The following is a 15713-nucleotide window of genomic DNA, read 5'->3' on the forward strand; positions in this document are numbered from 1 at the left end:
TCAAGGTAAAATTTATATCAGCATTCCTAAAATATCAAAGGTCACATTAGAAAATGCTCCATCTGCGGCAAATATTTTGAAATATGATGTCAAGTTTCATCCATTAACGTTTTTTGAAACATACATCTATTATCAAAAATCATCAGGTTTGACCAATTGTATGTAATGAGATCCTTGAATATGGTAGTAAAGTTACTTAAGATACTGAAAGAAAATGCTTACCACTTTAATTTGTTACCAATGATAAAATTTAAATGATACTATTCTGTGTCAAATGAACTATTTCTCTGCCAACTGAAGGGAATTTTATCACATGAAATGCAAACTGAAGGTACACTTTGAATATAAATTGAACCCACACTAGCCTTGATTCATATGAAAAAAAACTGTGGTTATTTTCCAAGGAATAAATAAACATGACAGAAGTAAATTTATGATATTCTTCTGAGTTTAATGATAGTGAAAATTGTAGCATTCTCTAAGTCTTATTTTTCCTTTGAACAAGCTCACTCATTCATTCAGATGACTGATTTTAAAGGTAGTACATATTCAGAATTTAAGAATGAAGTTGCTTTGACTATTGATTTTTTTGAGTAAAAATAATTACTTAGCCACACAGAAACAAGAAGCATATCTTTCTTTTTTCTCTTTATCACAGTATAGAAATGTGGTACAGAGGGGAATTGGTGTCTAGGTAGTGAGAGATATATTCCAGAATATGAAACCTCAAACAGAATTTTAGTAAAATGTACAGAGGCCTAAAAGACAAATTTACATGACTTCCCCTTCACTCTGTGCCTGAGCCTGTGATCTAAGATGTTTTATGCTTGTCTGAAGGGTGGGATAACTCTAGTCTATGTCTCACCTTATGATACTGAGACAATGTGCATTGCCTTGCTACACATGACTTTTAAAACATCTGCAATTATGATGCCTTGAGATAGTCTTTTTATTTATATTTTGGATCCCAAGAAATATTATTCCATATGTTTTATATTTCACTAGTATTATGTATCCCTGTTTTTCTATAAGTTTTGTGATATTTTTACTAAAGTTTTCTTTCAAAATAGTTTTAGATTTAAAGAAAAGTTAAAAGGTTAGTAGAGTTCCTGCATAATCTTCACCCAGTTTCCCTTCCTATTAAGATCTTACATAATATGATACATTTGACACTATTGAAACAATAATGTTACATTATTAACTAGAGTCCAGACCTTTTCAGATTTTGGTAGTTTTAATCTAATTTCTTTTTTACTATTCCAGAATCTCATCCAGGATATCACATTACATTTAGTTATCATACCTCCCTGGTCTCTCTTGGCTGTTAGGAGTCTCTCAAAATTTGTTTCAGAGGACTTTGATGATTTTGAGGAGTACTAATCAGGTGTTTGTAGAACATCCTTCAATTTATGCTTGTCTGATGTTTTTTTCATAGTTAGACTGAGATAATGGTAGGAAGATCACAGAGTTTTGTGGAAGAACACAGATTAAAGTGTTATTTTCATCACATCTTATCAAGAATATGTACTATCAACATGATTTATGCCTGTTATTGACTTTGATCACTTGGCTAAAGTAATGTTTGTCAGGTTTTTCCATTGCAAAATTACTTAATCTACCCCATTCCTCATATTGCACTCTTTGGAAAGAAGTCACCATGTGCAGCACACACATAAAAAGTATGAAATTGTGTTTCAGCTCCTTGCAGGGTAAGTACATAAATTATTTGGAATTCTTCTGTATGAGAGATTTATCTTTTCTCCCCCATTTATTAATTTATTCAATCATTTATATCAATATGAGCTCAAAGATATTTATTTTATGCTTTAAATATTACTTTATAATATTGCTAAAATTCTTCCAGCTTTGGCCATTGTTATCAGCTGGCTCTTATGCTCCTTTGACATACCTCCAAAGGTTTGGTTTTGGAGAATATCCTTACTTTCCGGCTACAGGATGTATAAGACTCAGCTTGTATATTCTATGCTTCAATCCTAGAATCAGCCATTTCCCCAAGGATCCCTGGTTCCTTTTATTGGACAATAGGATCTGAACACAAGATCCGGGTGCTGGTTGTGCACATTGCTAGTGGATTGTCATTGCTTCTAGGCCCTCTCAGCAAATAGAGCTTAGAAACATCTGCATGTGTACTAACACACACATACAAACATATAATCTTCCATCTGGATTTATATGAGCTAAATATGAGTTCTTACTGATGTCTTCAGTGTCACTTAGTTAATACTAGCTTCTCCCTCCCATGCTAACAGCAAGAAAGCTGGCTCTCATCAACCACTGTCCATATACTTATTCTCCCTCCCATGCCAATAGCAAGAAAGCTGGCTCTCATCAACCACTGTCCATATACTTATTCTCCCTCCCATGCTAATAGCAAGAAAGCTGGCTCTCATCAACCACTGTCCATATACTTAATTATTCAGTTCCAGTATACAAGTAGAGTTGCTTCAGAATTGTTAACCAATATGCATGAGAAAGAGATTTGCCAACATATTTTGTGTTTACAGTTCCTTTATTCTTTTGTTTTACAAACTCATTTCCAAAGTTATTGAGGTCAACCACATTGTCCCCAACTCCTTCAGTGAGGCTGTTTCATATGTTTATAATACAGTTAGATGTTTTGTCACATTCTCCATTAAATCCTAGGAATCCTAGGATCTTGTAATCCTGGTCTTATAATCCATTTTTGCATTTGCATACATGAAGTTTCTCTCTTTGTGCTGCAATGTTTAATGATTTTGACAAGTGCAGAGTATCATGTTTCCACCACTACAGTGTCATACAAAATAGTTCCACAGCCAAAAAATTCCCGTTTCACCTCTTCAAATAGTTACACTTATCTGGGGATGGGGCAACGGAGAGGACCGAACCCTTTAAGCTCCCTTCAGTAGCTGACTTTCACAACTACCTTAGTTGTTAGGCTATTGGTTTTCAAGGCTCCCAGAGAACTGGGAAGACAATGATGGAATATAGGGCAAGGTAAAGAACTAAAAAGCTTACTATTCTTACTGAGATTCAACTATATTTCTTGAATAAATGCTCTTCAGATGGTTACAAGATTTTTATTAATTTCCAGAATTCTGAAAAAGCTGATTTTCACAATTTTTTCCTGACGTTCTCATTGCTTTTTATGGAGGATCAGATTCTCTGATGTCTTTACTTTGCCATCCAGGAGATGGTTCCTTTACATCTCCCTTAAGATGGACACAAGTTATTACCCTTGATTTATACTATAATAATAAAATATTGAATGTGCTTTTATTTTTATACACATGTGAACATGCTAGAAAATAAATTTTTTGAAATGCAATGTTTGCTCAAACATATTTAAACATATACTTAAAAGATCCCTATTTTAAATTCAGAGAGCTAGTGCAAATTGATTTTCATTGATTTGCAATATCACCAAAACAATGAGATTTCTGTTCAACTCTACCCTTGCCAAGTTTTGGTATTCTCTCCTTATCTTATTTTGAAGGACCAAAAATATATCTCATCGTTTATTTAATTATTTCTGATAATTATATCAAATTGATTTTTTCATGTTTATATTCCATGTTTTTTATTTTTCTTCTTTCAACTTGCCACTCTTTTTTTGTTCCTACTGCAATTTTATTGAGATTCTGTCACATACCATACAATCATCCACATTGTACAATCAACTGTTCACGGTATCAACATATAGCTGTGCATTCATCACCACAATTAATCCCTGAACATTTTCATTACTCCAAATAAAAATAAAAATAAAAATAAAAGTAAAAAGAACACCCAAAATCCCATTCCCCCATACCCCTGTTATTCATTTTTGTCCCTATTTTTCTACTCATCTGTCCATACACTGGATAAAGGAAGTGTCAGCCACAAGGTTTTCACAATCACGTGGTCATACCATATAAGCTATACAGTTATATACTTGTCTTCAAGAATCAAGGCTACTGGGTTGCAGTTCAGCAGTTTCAGGTATTTCCTTCTAGCTATTCTAATACACAAAAAAACTAAAAAGGGATATCTATATAATGTATACAAATAACCTCCAGAATGACCTCTTGACTCCATTTGAAATTTCTCAGCCACTGAAACTTTATTTTGTTTCATTTCTCTTCCCCCTTTTCATCAAGAAGACTTTCTCAATCCCCAGGAGTCATGTCCAACATTGCCAGGGAGATTTATACCCCTGGGAGTCATGTCCAACGTAGGGAGTGGGAAAGGCAGCAAGTCTACCTTCCAAGTTGTCTTAGAGAGAGAGTCAATTGACCACTCTTAACCCCCATCCACTTTTCTCTCAGATGGTTCATCAAACATTGAGCTCATATACATAACATTTTCATACATTCTAGTGAATAATCCACTAGAATTTATATACATTAAAAAATTTTTTAGCCTGTCATTCTTGCTAAGGATATATACTTTTCTTATTTATGATTTTTTGAATTTATATGAAACATATAGATGTAATTCTAAATAACTATTGTATATTTCCATGTAATTATGTATAATCAGTGGTTTTTCAACCAGGGATAATTTTGCCAACCAGGAGACACTTGGCAATGTCTGGAACCATATTTGGTTATCACAATTGGGTGAATTCTACTGGCCTTTAGTGAGTAGAGGCCAGGAATGCTTATAAACATCCTGCAATGCAGAGTAAAGACACCACAAAGAATGATTAGGCCCAAAATGTCAGTAGCGCTGAGGTTGAGAAACACTGGTGTTTTCATATCAATATACAATTTTTAAATACCTCATTTGACTATAAGTTACCGTATGTCAATCATTATATCTGTTTTCTTAGTCATCCATTCCCTAAGGCACAGTGAATGGGCAATACATATTGATTAAATGGATAGAAAAAGTCAACTTTAGTCAGCTTCTGATTGCTATTTTTTGAAAAATTAATAATACAAGAACAGAACAGTACCTACAGGTAGATAAGAAAGGGGAATCTATTAAAGGAGAAAGAATAGAAGGAGAATTTGAAGTAGTATTTAATGATTTAGAATATAATCAGAAAGTATCTTAAAAATGAATATGGGATCAACTATGTTGAAAGTAACTAAGTTGACCAGCAAGATATCAGAGAAAATTTCCTGAATATTGCTAATATGGTAGTTGGCAATGATCATGAAAATTTACTAGCATGATGAAGACAGAAAGCACCAATGGAATAGATTGAACATTTGAATTATAATGCTTATAAATAGGAAATAACATTAGACTAAGTTAAATTCAACAAGTACAAACAGAATGCATATCAATAGGAAAATCTATTCCCTTTTAAATTTAATGAACAGAGAGTGATTACTTGAAATTGAATATAAAACATTGGTAGTCAAATATTGGCTTTGGAAATATTTGGGGGTGCTTGATTCCTATGTTTCTCTCAAGTAATATTAAACATTTCCCCTAATGTTTGATCAATAAAACTTACTTAAGATAAATTGCCAACATTAAAAATATATAGATATCTAAAGTTACAAAGCCAAAAGTTCACAGAATAAATTTTTCTTGCAAACCATGATGGAGCCTTATCCTTCTACCACATCAAATCTTAAGAGATAATGTAAGACACAGATATCAATTATTTTTTTTATTTTTGTCTGCTCAAAAATGAAAAAAAATCCATTATTTGTAGAGTTGACTGCGTTTATTTTTCTGCTCACACTGTTCTCTCTTTATTATTACTATTTAATATCATTTTAGACCTTAGATACAGAAAACTGATCAGTGCATGGCACATTATCAAAAGTGGTCAGGTCAAAACCCCTTACTTATTTTTCTATTCATTTATTTCTTCCTTCATAACATTTTATTCCCATTCACTACTTCCTTTCTCCTCTAGCACCATAAGGAGCCATCCTAACAGATTTCATGAGAATCTTTTTACTTGTGTGTGCTCTTGTAAAACATACACTTTTATTTTATGGTTAGGCATTTCAATTTACAAAATAAAATGGTAATATGATATAGACCTTATTTTTCTGTTTTTTTCATTCAGAACCATGATTCTAAGTTCTATTCAGGTTGCAAGTATACATCTACTATGTTGCTGCTAACTGCCCTGTTATATAAGAGTGTACGTTTAACAAATGCTACTTATTCATTCCACTAGCGATGGTTATCTCCATTGCATCTACAACCACCACAAACATAACAAAACAATGGTGGACATTCTAGTAAAAACTCTTTTCATATTTTAGTGAGAATTAATTGTAGGTATATCCCTAGGAACAGGATTACTGGGACATATAACAAATATATTTAATTTAACTTATTACCATGAGAGTGATCTCCAGAACATCTGCATCAGTCTACATTCACTCAAGCAACCCCTGAAGATTTTGTATCATATATTCTCACCAATCAGCATTATTGAATTTCATATAATTCGCATGTGCATAAAAACTTCTATAAGTTGTATTAAGCCCTTTATTTCTTGATTTATTGAGCACTTCAAACAGCCAGATGTTCTTCTATGCGTTTGAGAATTGTAGTGAAGAAAAAACAAAACACTCTGTTATGAACCTTATAACAGTAAGCTTTTATATTGCTCATGAGTCTATGAGTCGGTAGGATAGCTTTACCAATTTTAGGTGTATTCACCATGTGTTTGCATTCAACTGTGCATCAGGCAGTCAGCTCCATTGAATTTGCATGGGTTTTCTCACATACTTAGGGCTTGGCTGGCTGTAGGTTGGTCAAGCATTTCCTTGGCTGATGCAAATGGGCTCTTCTCCAAATGATCTCTTATTTTCTGTTGGGTTAGGATAGTTTTTTCACATGGGGGAGGCAGGCATCCAAGAGAGACTTTTTAAGTGAGCAAAGCATCTTGAGGCCTAAGCTTGGAAGTTGCACACCATCACTTCAGACACAATCTATTAGCTAAAGGAAATCACATAAAAATAGTCCAGATTCAAGAGTTAGAGAAATGGGCTCTACCTCTTAAAGGGAGAAGCTACATCACATAGCAAAGAGCATTGATATAGGTTTGGGTGGAAAGTTGGGACCATGTTTATAATCAAGACACACATACACACACACACACACACACACACACACACACACACACACACACACATACACATATACACACACATACCACATTTATAAGAAGTACCATGAGATGCGATATAGAGAGCAGCAGGAAAAGAGAACAATAGGTATTGGAAGCCTAATAACCAGAACTTCTGGACTATTTTATCCTTTTGACTTTTTTCTTGAAGTGAAAAAGAAAGCCATTGGTATTGAATAAAGGACTGATATCCACGTGGTGAAAAAAGGAGGCAATACAGTAAATCTGCTAAAATTTTAGAGTTCCATTATCTCATTTACAATGCATATAAATTGTAAATTTATTTGCCAAATAAGATTATTTGAATTATGATTATACCATTACAGTAAATATCAGCATAATATGGAATTCTTATTTCTGTACATATACGTGAGAAAAAAATTTGAAGATAATGGTCTCTACATCTTTACCAAGTTCATATTATATAAGAAATGCTCAATTATTTGTTTTCTCCATCCCCCAAATCAGTAGATATTACAAAACCAATACATTTCAAACTTGATCCTTTTTTGCTGTGTTATCATAAAATTAATCTGAATGTTGCCTTTATTTTTTCCTTTTGACATTTCCATGATTCTGGCTGTTATATTCCTCTCCTATCCAAATATGAAGGACACCAACCAATGAAGAGTTTTATTCTTATTAAAAGAAGATATATATAATATACAAGCATACTTCATTTCATTGTGCTTTGCTTTATTTCACTTTGTAGATCTTGCATTTTTTACAAATAGAAGGTTTGTGACAACCCAGTGTCAAACAAGTCTATTGGCACCATTTTTCCAACAGCACATGCCAACTTTGTGTCTCTGTGTCACACTTTAATTAAAGTATGACATTCTTTTCTTAGACATAATGCTATTACACTCTTAACAAACTACAGCATAGTGTAACATAATGTTTATATGTACTGTGGAACCAAAAAATCTGTGTGACTTGCTTACTGCAATATTTGCTTTATTGTGGTGGTCTGGAACTGAACCTGCAATATCTCTGAGGTATGCCTGTATAATATATAATATATATAATATAGTTAAAGAAATTCATGCAAATAGGGGAAAGTCAATGCAGAGTTTATAAAAAAAAATCTCTGGCTTATTTTAGACTTCAACAAAGGGATATGTTTATGATCTTTCTATATTTCTAGGAAGCTAACACATATGACCTAACTATTCAAAGTTCTAATTACCTAGACATCTGTAGAAAACACAGCAGAACAGCATACAATCTGTTTCACATATTTTTGCATAATGTGACTGCCAAACAGTTTAATAAAGCAAACAATAAGGGTGGTTATCTTAGTAATTTTTAGACAATTAAATACAGGTAGTTGATACTTTTAAGGAAAGGTGATTTTGAAAATTTGTCATAAACAGGTAGAAAGTAGGATTTTAAAGTAGAGTTTAAAGGAAAAAAAGGAACAGATAATAATAATAAACTTCAGAATTATATAACATCCTTCTAGTAACACTAAGAAACATTTATTTCATGGAACAATATTAGTCACAAAAATTAAATCTGTATGATAATTAAAAAAATACAAAGAGAAATGAAGAGGTCATATATATGTATTAGAGAAAGAGGGAGAGAAACTTTTTATTTATATGCACATCTTTCCATGTAACTTTAAGAGGGGGAAAGATTTTAATTCTTCAACAAAAATAGCATGAATGTATAAAAGATACTCTATTTAACAGTACAGTATAAATACAGTAATTTATGTTGATCATATTTAACATATAAACATATACCTATGACATATGAATTTCTCATTCTATTTGATTTTCCTTGTGAATTCAATGCGATTATTTTTTTTTTTTTACTTTTGAGACCCTTAAGTGAGACATTTGTAATCAGTTAAGAAAATACATTTTCTTTGATGAGGAAATCCTTACATTCCTCAGTGAAGATTCTGGCAGCTGAAGAATTTTCAGATGCCATGCTAAAACATAATAGGTGAACATCTTTAATGTCCTAAACAATTTCATTTGACTCACAACTGCAAATAACTCTTCACTTTTTTAGGTTTCACGGTTTGCTTAATAGTTTTGTCATCATATTTCTGGTTTAGGATCTTAAAATTCAGAATAATAATACAAATAAGACTTTAAATAGAGAAAGCACCCAAAGGTAAACATGATCCCCTGGTCAGTTTTTGTTCAATGGAATGAATTGTCTTCAAGTCCATTGTAGATGACTGAATCTACACTCTGTAACCACAATAGTCTTACTTCGTTTCTCCCAAAAATGGCTCCTTACACACACACACACACACACACACACACACAAACACACACAAAAAAACAGTAGTGGCTGGGTATGGATTGTTTTTTCATTTGTTTGCCTGCCTGGTTTTAAAAAGGTCAGAAACTTGTAAAATGTGTATGTATGTTACATTTGTAATAAAATTTTAAATCAATAAATAGTGTGCTCATGGAAAAATGGATGTAAACAGATATAAAACTACAACCCATAAATAAAACCACTAAAAATTTATGTAGCATGTATCTATTGTAAATCAAAACAAGTATCATAGTCAAAGAAAGTGAAATGAATTATTAGAAAAATAATGTTTGTGACAGGATTTAAAATATATTTTAAAAAATAATACAAATATGATATGCTTTAGTAATCCAAAAGTGGAAATCTTGAATAAAAAATAGAACTTCAACAAAGCTTCTCAAAATTCATGAGTCAGTGCATTAAACTGTCTACAGATATCAGATAAATTGGATATATATTTACTCAAATTCCTTACTCTTTCAAGATGAATAAAATTTATTATGCTGTAGTAGAAAATAAAACATTCTTGTTTCCTGAATATGAATTATGATAAGAAATGAAGACATTTTGAAACCAACTCCTATTTGACAAAAAAAAAAAAAAAACAATGAGGAAGTTGATAATTAATGATATTTTGTATAGTCTGATTCATGTCTGTAGTTTTGAAATTGTTCTAGAGGGTGATATGTCAATCCATACCCTTTTATATTTCCTTCTGATAATCAAGTTTTGCTTTACAATGTCTGTATTCCATTACTCATTTATTATTTAAGAAAAATTGAATGTCTGTTTTGTATTAAAATTCATCTAAGTAATAAGGCTATAGAAAGTATGTGTTACAAAGAAAAATAAAGGAAACTAAGGGGAATAAGAATGTGATGAGGGTGTCAAGAAAGGTCTCTCTTATAAAGAAGCATCTGTTGACCATATAGCTATGTGAGGAAATCATCATCCAGCCAGAGGCAACAGTAGGTGCCCATACATGACTTTCAAGGTGATCAATGTATCTGGAGTGGAGAAGTAAGGAAGATAGTGGTAGAAGATGAGATCAAATGACAGCTGGATCATGTGGGATTTACTGGACATGCTGAGGATTTCAGTTTTAATCTGAATGAGTTGGGAAACCACTGGAGTATTTTATAGGTGCCATGATATAATCCAGCTTATTTTTGTTGTCTTTTTTAAACAACTTAATTAAGGTACAATATACTTAGCATAAAAATTATCCATTTATATGTACAATAAATGTTAGTTAATTTATACACTGGTGCAACTATCAGTCTAAGAATCATCTCTCTACCCCAAAAAACTCCCTGCTGCCCATTTGCAATCAGTCCCTGCTCCCACATCTCATCCTTGGAAGCTACTGATCTGTTTTCTCTACCTATAGTCTTGTTTTTAGAAATTTATATAAATGGAATCACAGTCTTTTTTGTCTGGCTTTTTTTCCTTTAGCTTAATTTTTTTTGAGATTCATTCATATACTAATATTTCATCCCTTTCATTGTTGAATGGTATTCTCATTTCCCCCCCACAGTTCTATGGCAAAAATCATACATATGAACTGAAAAATACTAAAAAAAAATTTTAAGTCTTACTCCCTAATTTTATGAATAAGGTACTAAATATTCAAAAGGGTTACGTGATTAGACAAAAAGCACAGGGACAGCTGGTGGCCAACCTGAGTGTAGCAGCCACTTCTGACTTTTCAGAAAATGTCTCCATGACACTACTCTCTTTTCATTTTCTCCTGTCTATGTCCTTGATCTCTTATACCTGAATCACTCTTTGATGTATTTTCACTCTTGCCATGGTTCTATTTTTTTAAATTCTTGAAAATATATTTATTAGAATTGAATAACATCAGCTGTTTATGATAAAGGCATGCCTGCCCTTCTTCCCTCTTCTAATTTATGTTGTATCTCTTTCATATTGCTCTTCAGCTCAGAAACACATATGCCTTTAAAGATGTCCTACTTTTATATCATAAAACTATGATAGTTTTTACTTATACATTTTTGTATTACTTATGCATACATTTGTTTTCTAAATTACTGTTTTTACTAACATTTACATTTTAAACCATAATACTCTCTAGTTAATCCAATTTGTTGATGAAATTTATTTTCCTATCACCAATTTAGTTGTGATCTGTCCTTCTCCATTGTTTAAACCCTCTTCATAAATATGAAAGTGATATAAATAACTCTAGGTATTCCATAAATATGCAAGTCACAAACTAGCAACTTGTAGTTTGAAATAAGGATACTTATCCTTATTGATCCATGAAGTGTTTTATTAAAGCAAATATATAAAGATTGATAGATTCCCTATGTTAATAACAAATCTGACATTTCTAGGAGAAAAATACCTACATGGCAAATGTAATAAAGTTGACTCTATATTTTGATATTTGCTGACGGCTTTTAAACCTCCACTCTCACTCTTCACCTTCTGCCCCACATCTAGGCAAGCTAAGAAAGCCCAAGTACTCCCTTGTTTGTTGCCAGAGGGAGTATCAAGCCCTGCCAACTCCTGCCCACATGCAGTAACCCTCAGTTAGGCCTCACTCCTTAGCCATCATAACAACACCAAGTTGATCTTTTCCTGATCTCTCAAGCCATTTTCAGACCGACGTAGGAGGCTCTGCTGTCCTCAGAAAGCCTCATCATGTGAGTAGTAAATCTCTACCCTACCAACAGGTGGATGTGTGTGGCTTCATTAGCCTCAACATCAGAAACAAATTTTGAATGGGAAGTCCATCCTGCCTCTGAAGACTGCCTACAACAGGAAGGATTTGGAAAAATATAGGAGATGGCTCCCTTTAGGGCAATGCATACATTGTTACCTACAAGTCTTCCCATTTATTTATTGTGTACGAATCCCAATAGGCATTTTATTCTGCAATACACTGTTTTAAATAGGGTTATACTTTTTTATATTGCATCTGTCATGACTTACTGAATATATCCACACACATACCCCCAACAATTATATCAAATGGAACCATAAATCACTAACTAAAAAGGAGTTTGTGGAAGTGAGGATAGTGAAAATAACAGAAATGAAGTGAAAGAAGAATTATATTCCCTAAAAAGACAGCTAAATGATTGTCATTTTTATTGAGAATTGTTTTTGTTGTTGTTGCTGTTGTTGTTTTAACCTCAAGGTCTAGCTCTTGCAGAAAGGCCCAGTTCAGCCTTTATATAACTCATTGATTTTTATTCTTAGATTGACACAATTTAAAACATTGAAAAACTCATTTTTAAGTTATTATTTCATTGTCCAGTTCTGCAAAAGAATGAGGAAAGATTTTATAGACACATATACTTCCTAAGCTAGGGCAGAGTAACCCAATTTTCTTGCATCTGAAGTAAGTTAAGGAGAGAAAAATACTTAAAGATTGAATAAATTTAACCTCAAATCAATTTTTAGGAAAGAATGGATGGAAATGACAGCTTTACCTAAGTATCAAGTAGTTTATTTAAAATTCCTGTCTCTTCTTAATTGTGACATATCTTTTTTCCTCCCTTGATAAAAATGAGGTGAAAATAAAAAGTAATTATAAAGAACTTATTTAAATATTAATATAATGAAATACAGAGCAAATAAATGACTTTGTAATGTTCTGAACTTTTTAGAGGGAGTAAATGAGTTGATACATATAAAAAGCACTGAATAGTACGTAGGCCAAAGTAAAAATTCAATAAATGTTGTCTAATATTGTTAGAATTATTATTGCTATTAGTGCAGTAAACATGGGGACAGCCATCAGGTAACTATTGTTCAAGTTCTGAAGATGTTAGAATTTGAATTATGTGGGAAATCTTTCATATTTTATGGACCTCTGTTTCTGTATCTATTACATATGTATAAGTTTATATAGGTAGGTTTTATATATATGTAGGTTTTTATTTATATAGGTAGAATAAAAGAGGATTGACAATTCTAACTGAATTCACTCAAAAAAAAGATTGACTTTGCAGGTCTTTCTGAAGTCCCTGGTTTGAAGGTAAACAGTTAACAAATCAAGGAACTATTGAGTGTCGACTACTCATCTTTGTATTATTAGAGTCCAGGTAAATAATCCCTGAGTTTAATGCCTTGTAGGTTGATCTAACCATTTTTTTTTAGTGGTTTATCTCTGTTTCCATTTTAGAAAGATTCAAACTATGTGTTATGACTCTAAGTCTAGCAACTGTCTTTTATTCTTCTTCCATTTGTATTCCTTTCCTTTAAAGAAATAAAGCAGTGAATAGATGTGCACAATAATCTCCATTTTCTGAACCTATTGGGGAAGCTCAATGTTTCATACTATAGGGATTTTCTACCAGGTTACCTAACCTTCCAGCTGAACAGTTTATTCTAGTTTTGAGACAAGAAATAAAATTATAAAGCTATTTGTCTTTGAATACTTCCTCATATTTTTTCCTTCAGTTTAGCTAAGAATACATAAAGTATAATTAGAATTTATTAAGATATCCTTTAATTATAGGTCAACTATTCAGGAAACTCAGAAACAATTAGTTTTATAAATGAATACCCAATGTCTGAAAGCAAGCAGAGTATTTCAAGGTAATGAAATCCTTTGATTATACAATAACTTTGGAATATTTTTGTGTATGGAAGGAGTAAATAACCCCCAAAGTAATTAAACAGGATGTGGTTATTAAGGTATGGTGATATTATTAATGAAAAAGCAATATTTTAATAGTTCCAACAACCAAAAAAGAGAAAAAAAAATAACATAACACTATTTTATAAGATGTGAGGCTTAAAGTTGTTATTTTGTATTGTCATGTTTTACAGGGTTACTCTAAAAAGAAATTATCTATATTAGATATTTCTGTACTGAAATCTATAATCAGGAATACTCAAAATTAAGGAAATTTTCTTTGAGAAACTAATTTTGAAAATGAACAAAATATATATTCTTGTATTAGTTTTCTGACTATAAATTGTATGTCCATTAGAGAAAACTTTAGAAAACATACCAACATATACAAGGAACAAAGATCAATATGTTTTCTATTTTCCTTAATTATTTTCTATGCATATATATTTTAATAAATTTAAATCATATGTAATATCCTATTTATATAAAACTCATAATGTACAATTAAGAATTAAGATTTTTGAAAAAACTAATTGGTATTAACAAAATTGGAAATTCATTGTCTTAACTTTAATTTCTAATTAGTGATATTGAAAATAGATACGATCTGAATATAGTACTTTGTAATTTCTAGTACTTCTATTAATGACCAGTTCTTGGTCTTGCACTGTCTCCCTGGCTGAGTATTTTGTGTGTGTGTGTGTGTGTGTGTGTGTGTGTGTGTATGTGTGTATGTGTGTGTGTGTGTGTGTTTTCTTAAATTATAAAAAATTGTTGTATGTCAAATTACACTTCCTTTCATAAATATCATAAATATATTGCTTTTCAATTCACTTGTTTGTCTTTTTTTATTTTCTTTATGGGCTATTGTTTATGATTTCTAAATGTTGATTTTTTTAAGCAAAAAAATCTTTTAAAAGTCCTTCTGAGATATCTTTTGTTTTGATGAATTTATTGATTGGAAAGAAATGTAAATATTCACCTGTATATAACACATTTTGTGATGGCAATATTTTTCTAGATATAAAAATAATATATTTTTCTAGAAAGATAGAAAGTATAAAAACAAAAATTAATTTACAAATAATCTGATAAAGAAAATCACTTCTAAGATTTTGATATTTTTTATGAATGTGAAAGAATAGACTATGATATGATTCTCTTTTGGAATTTGAAGATCTTCACATAGTTTATTACATAAGAGTTTTGAAGTATTCTTTACTACTTAATTTGTAATGGTTTTATATTAGTTCATGAAATTTACATTGATATTTTATAATATAGTGGACTGTTGAAAAATTCTGCTTCACATACTGGCCTTCACAAAGAACTCTTTAGGCAAGCCATTTTTATGCAAAATTTCCTGGTGGCCAGAATAACACACTATGGCCTTTGCCTCCTACCCCAAACCCCCTTTCCCCAGCTATATACATGCCAGTCCTTAAAAGGGCGTAAAACCCACCACTCACTTCTCCATTGGCTCAATGCCATTCCTTCTCAATTCCCACCCTGACAGACCCCTGGGTCCAATCACCACTTGACCCATCAGCTAACCCCCTGTCCATCTTTCCCAAGTCACCATAAATACACTCTCCCTTTTTCTTGGGTGGGCTGAAGCTTTACTTCAGACCCCTGCCATGCTGATGGTGACTTTCCTTCTTACCCCCACCATGCTGCTGTGTGAATGAACCTTTCCTGCCTGAAAGTTGACTGGTCTCCATGCCC

This window comes from Choloepus didactylus, chromosome 12 (genome assembly GCF_015220235.1).
Source record: "Choloepus didactylus isolate mChoDid1 chromosome 12, mChoDid1.pri, whole genome shotgun sequence".
NCBI lineage: Eukaryota > Metazoa > Chordata > Mammalia > Pilosa > Megalonychidae > Choloepus > Choloepus didactylus.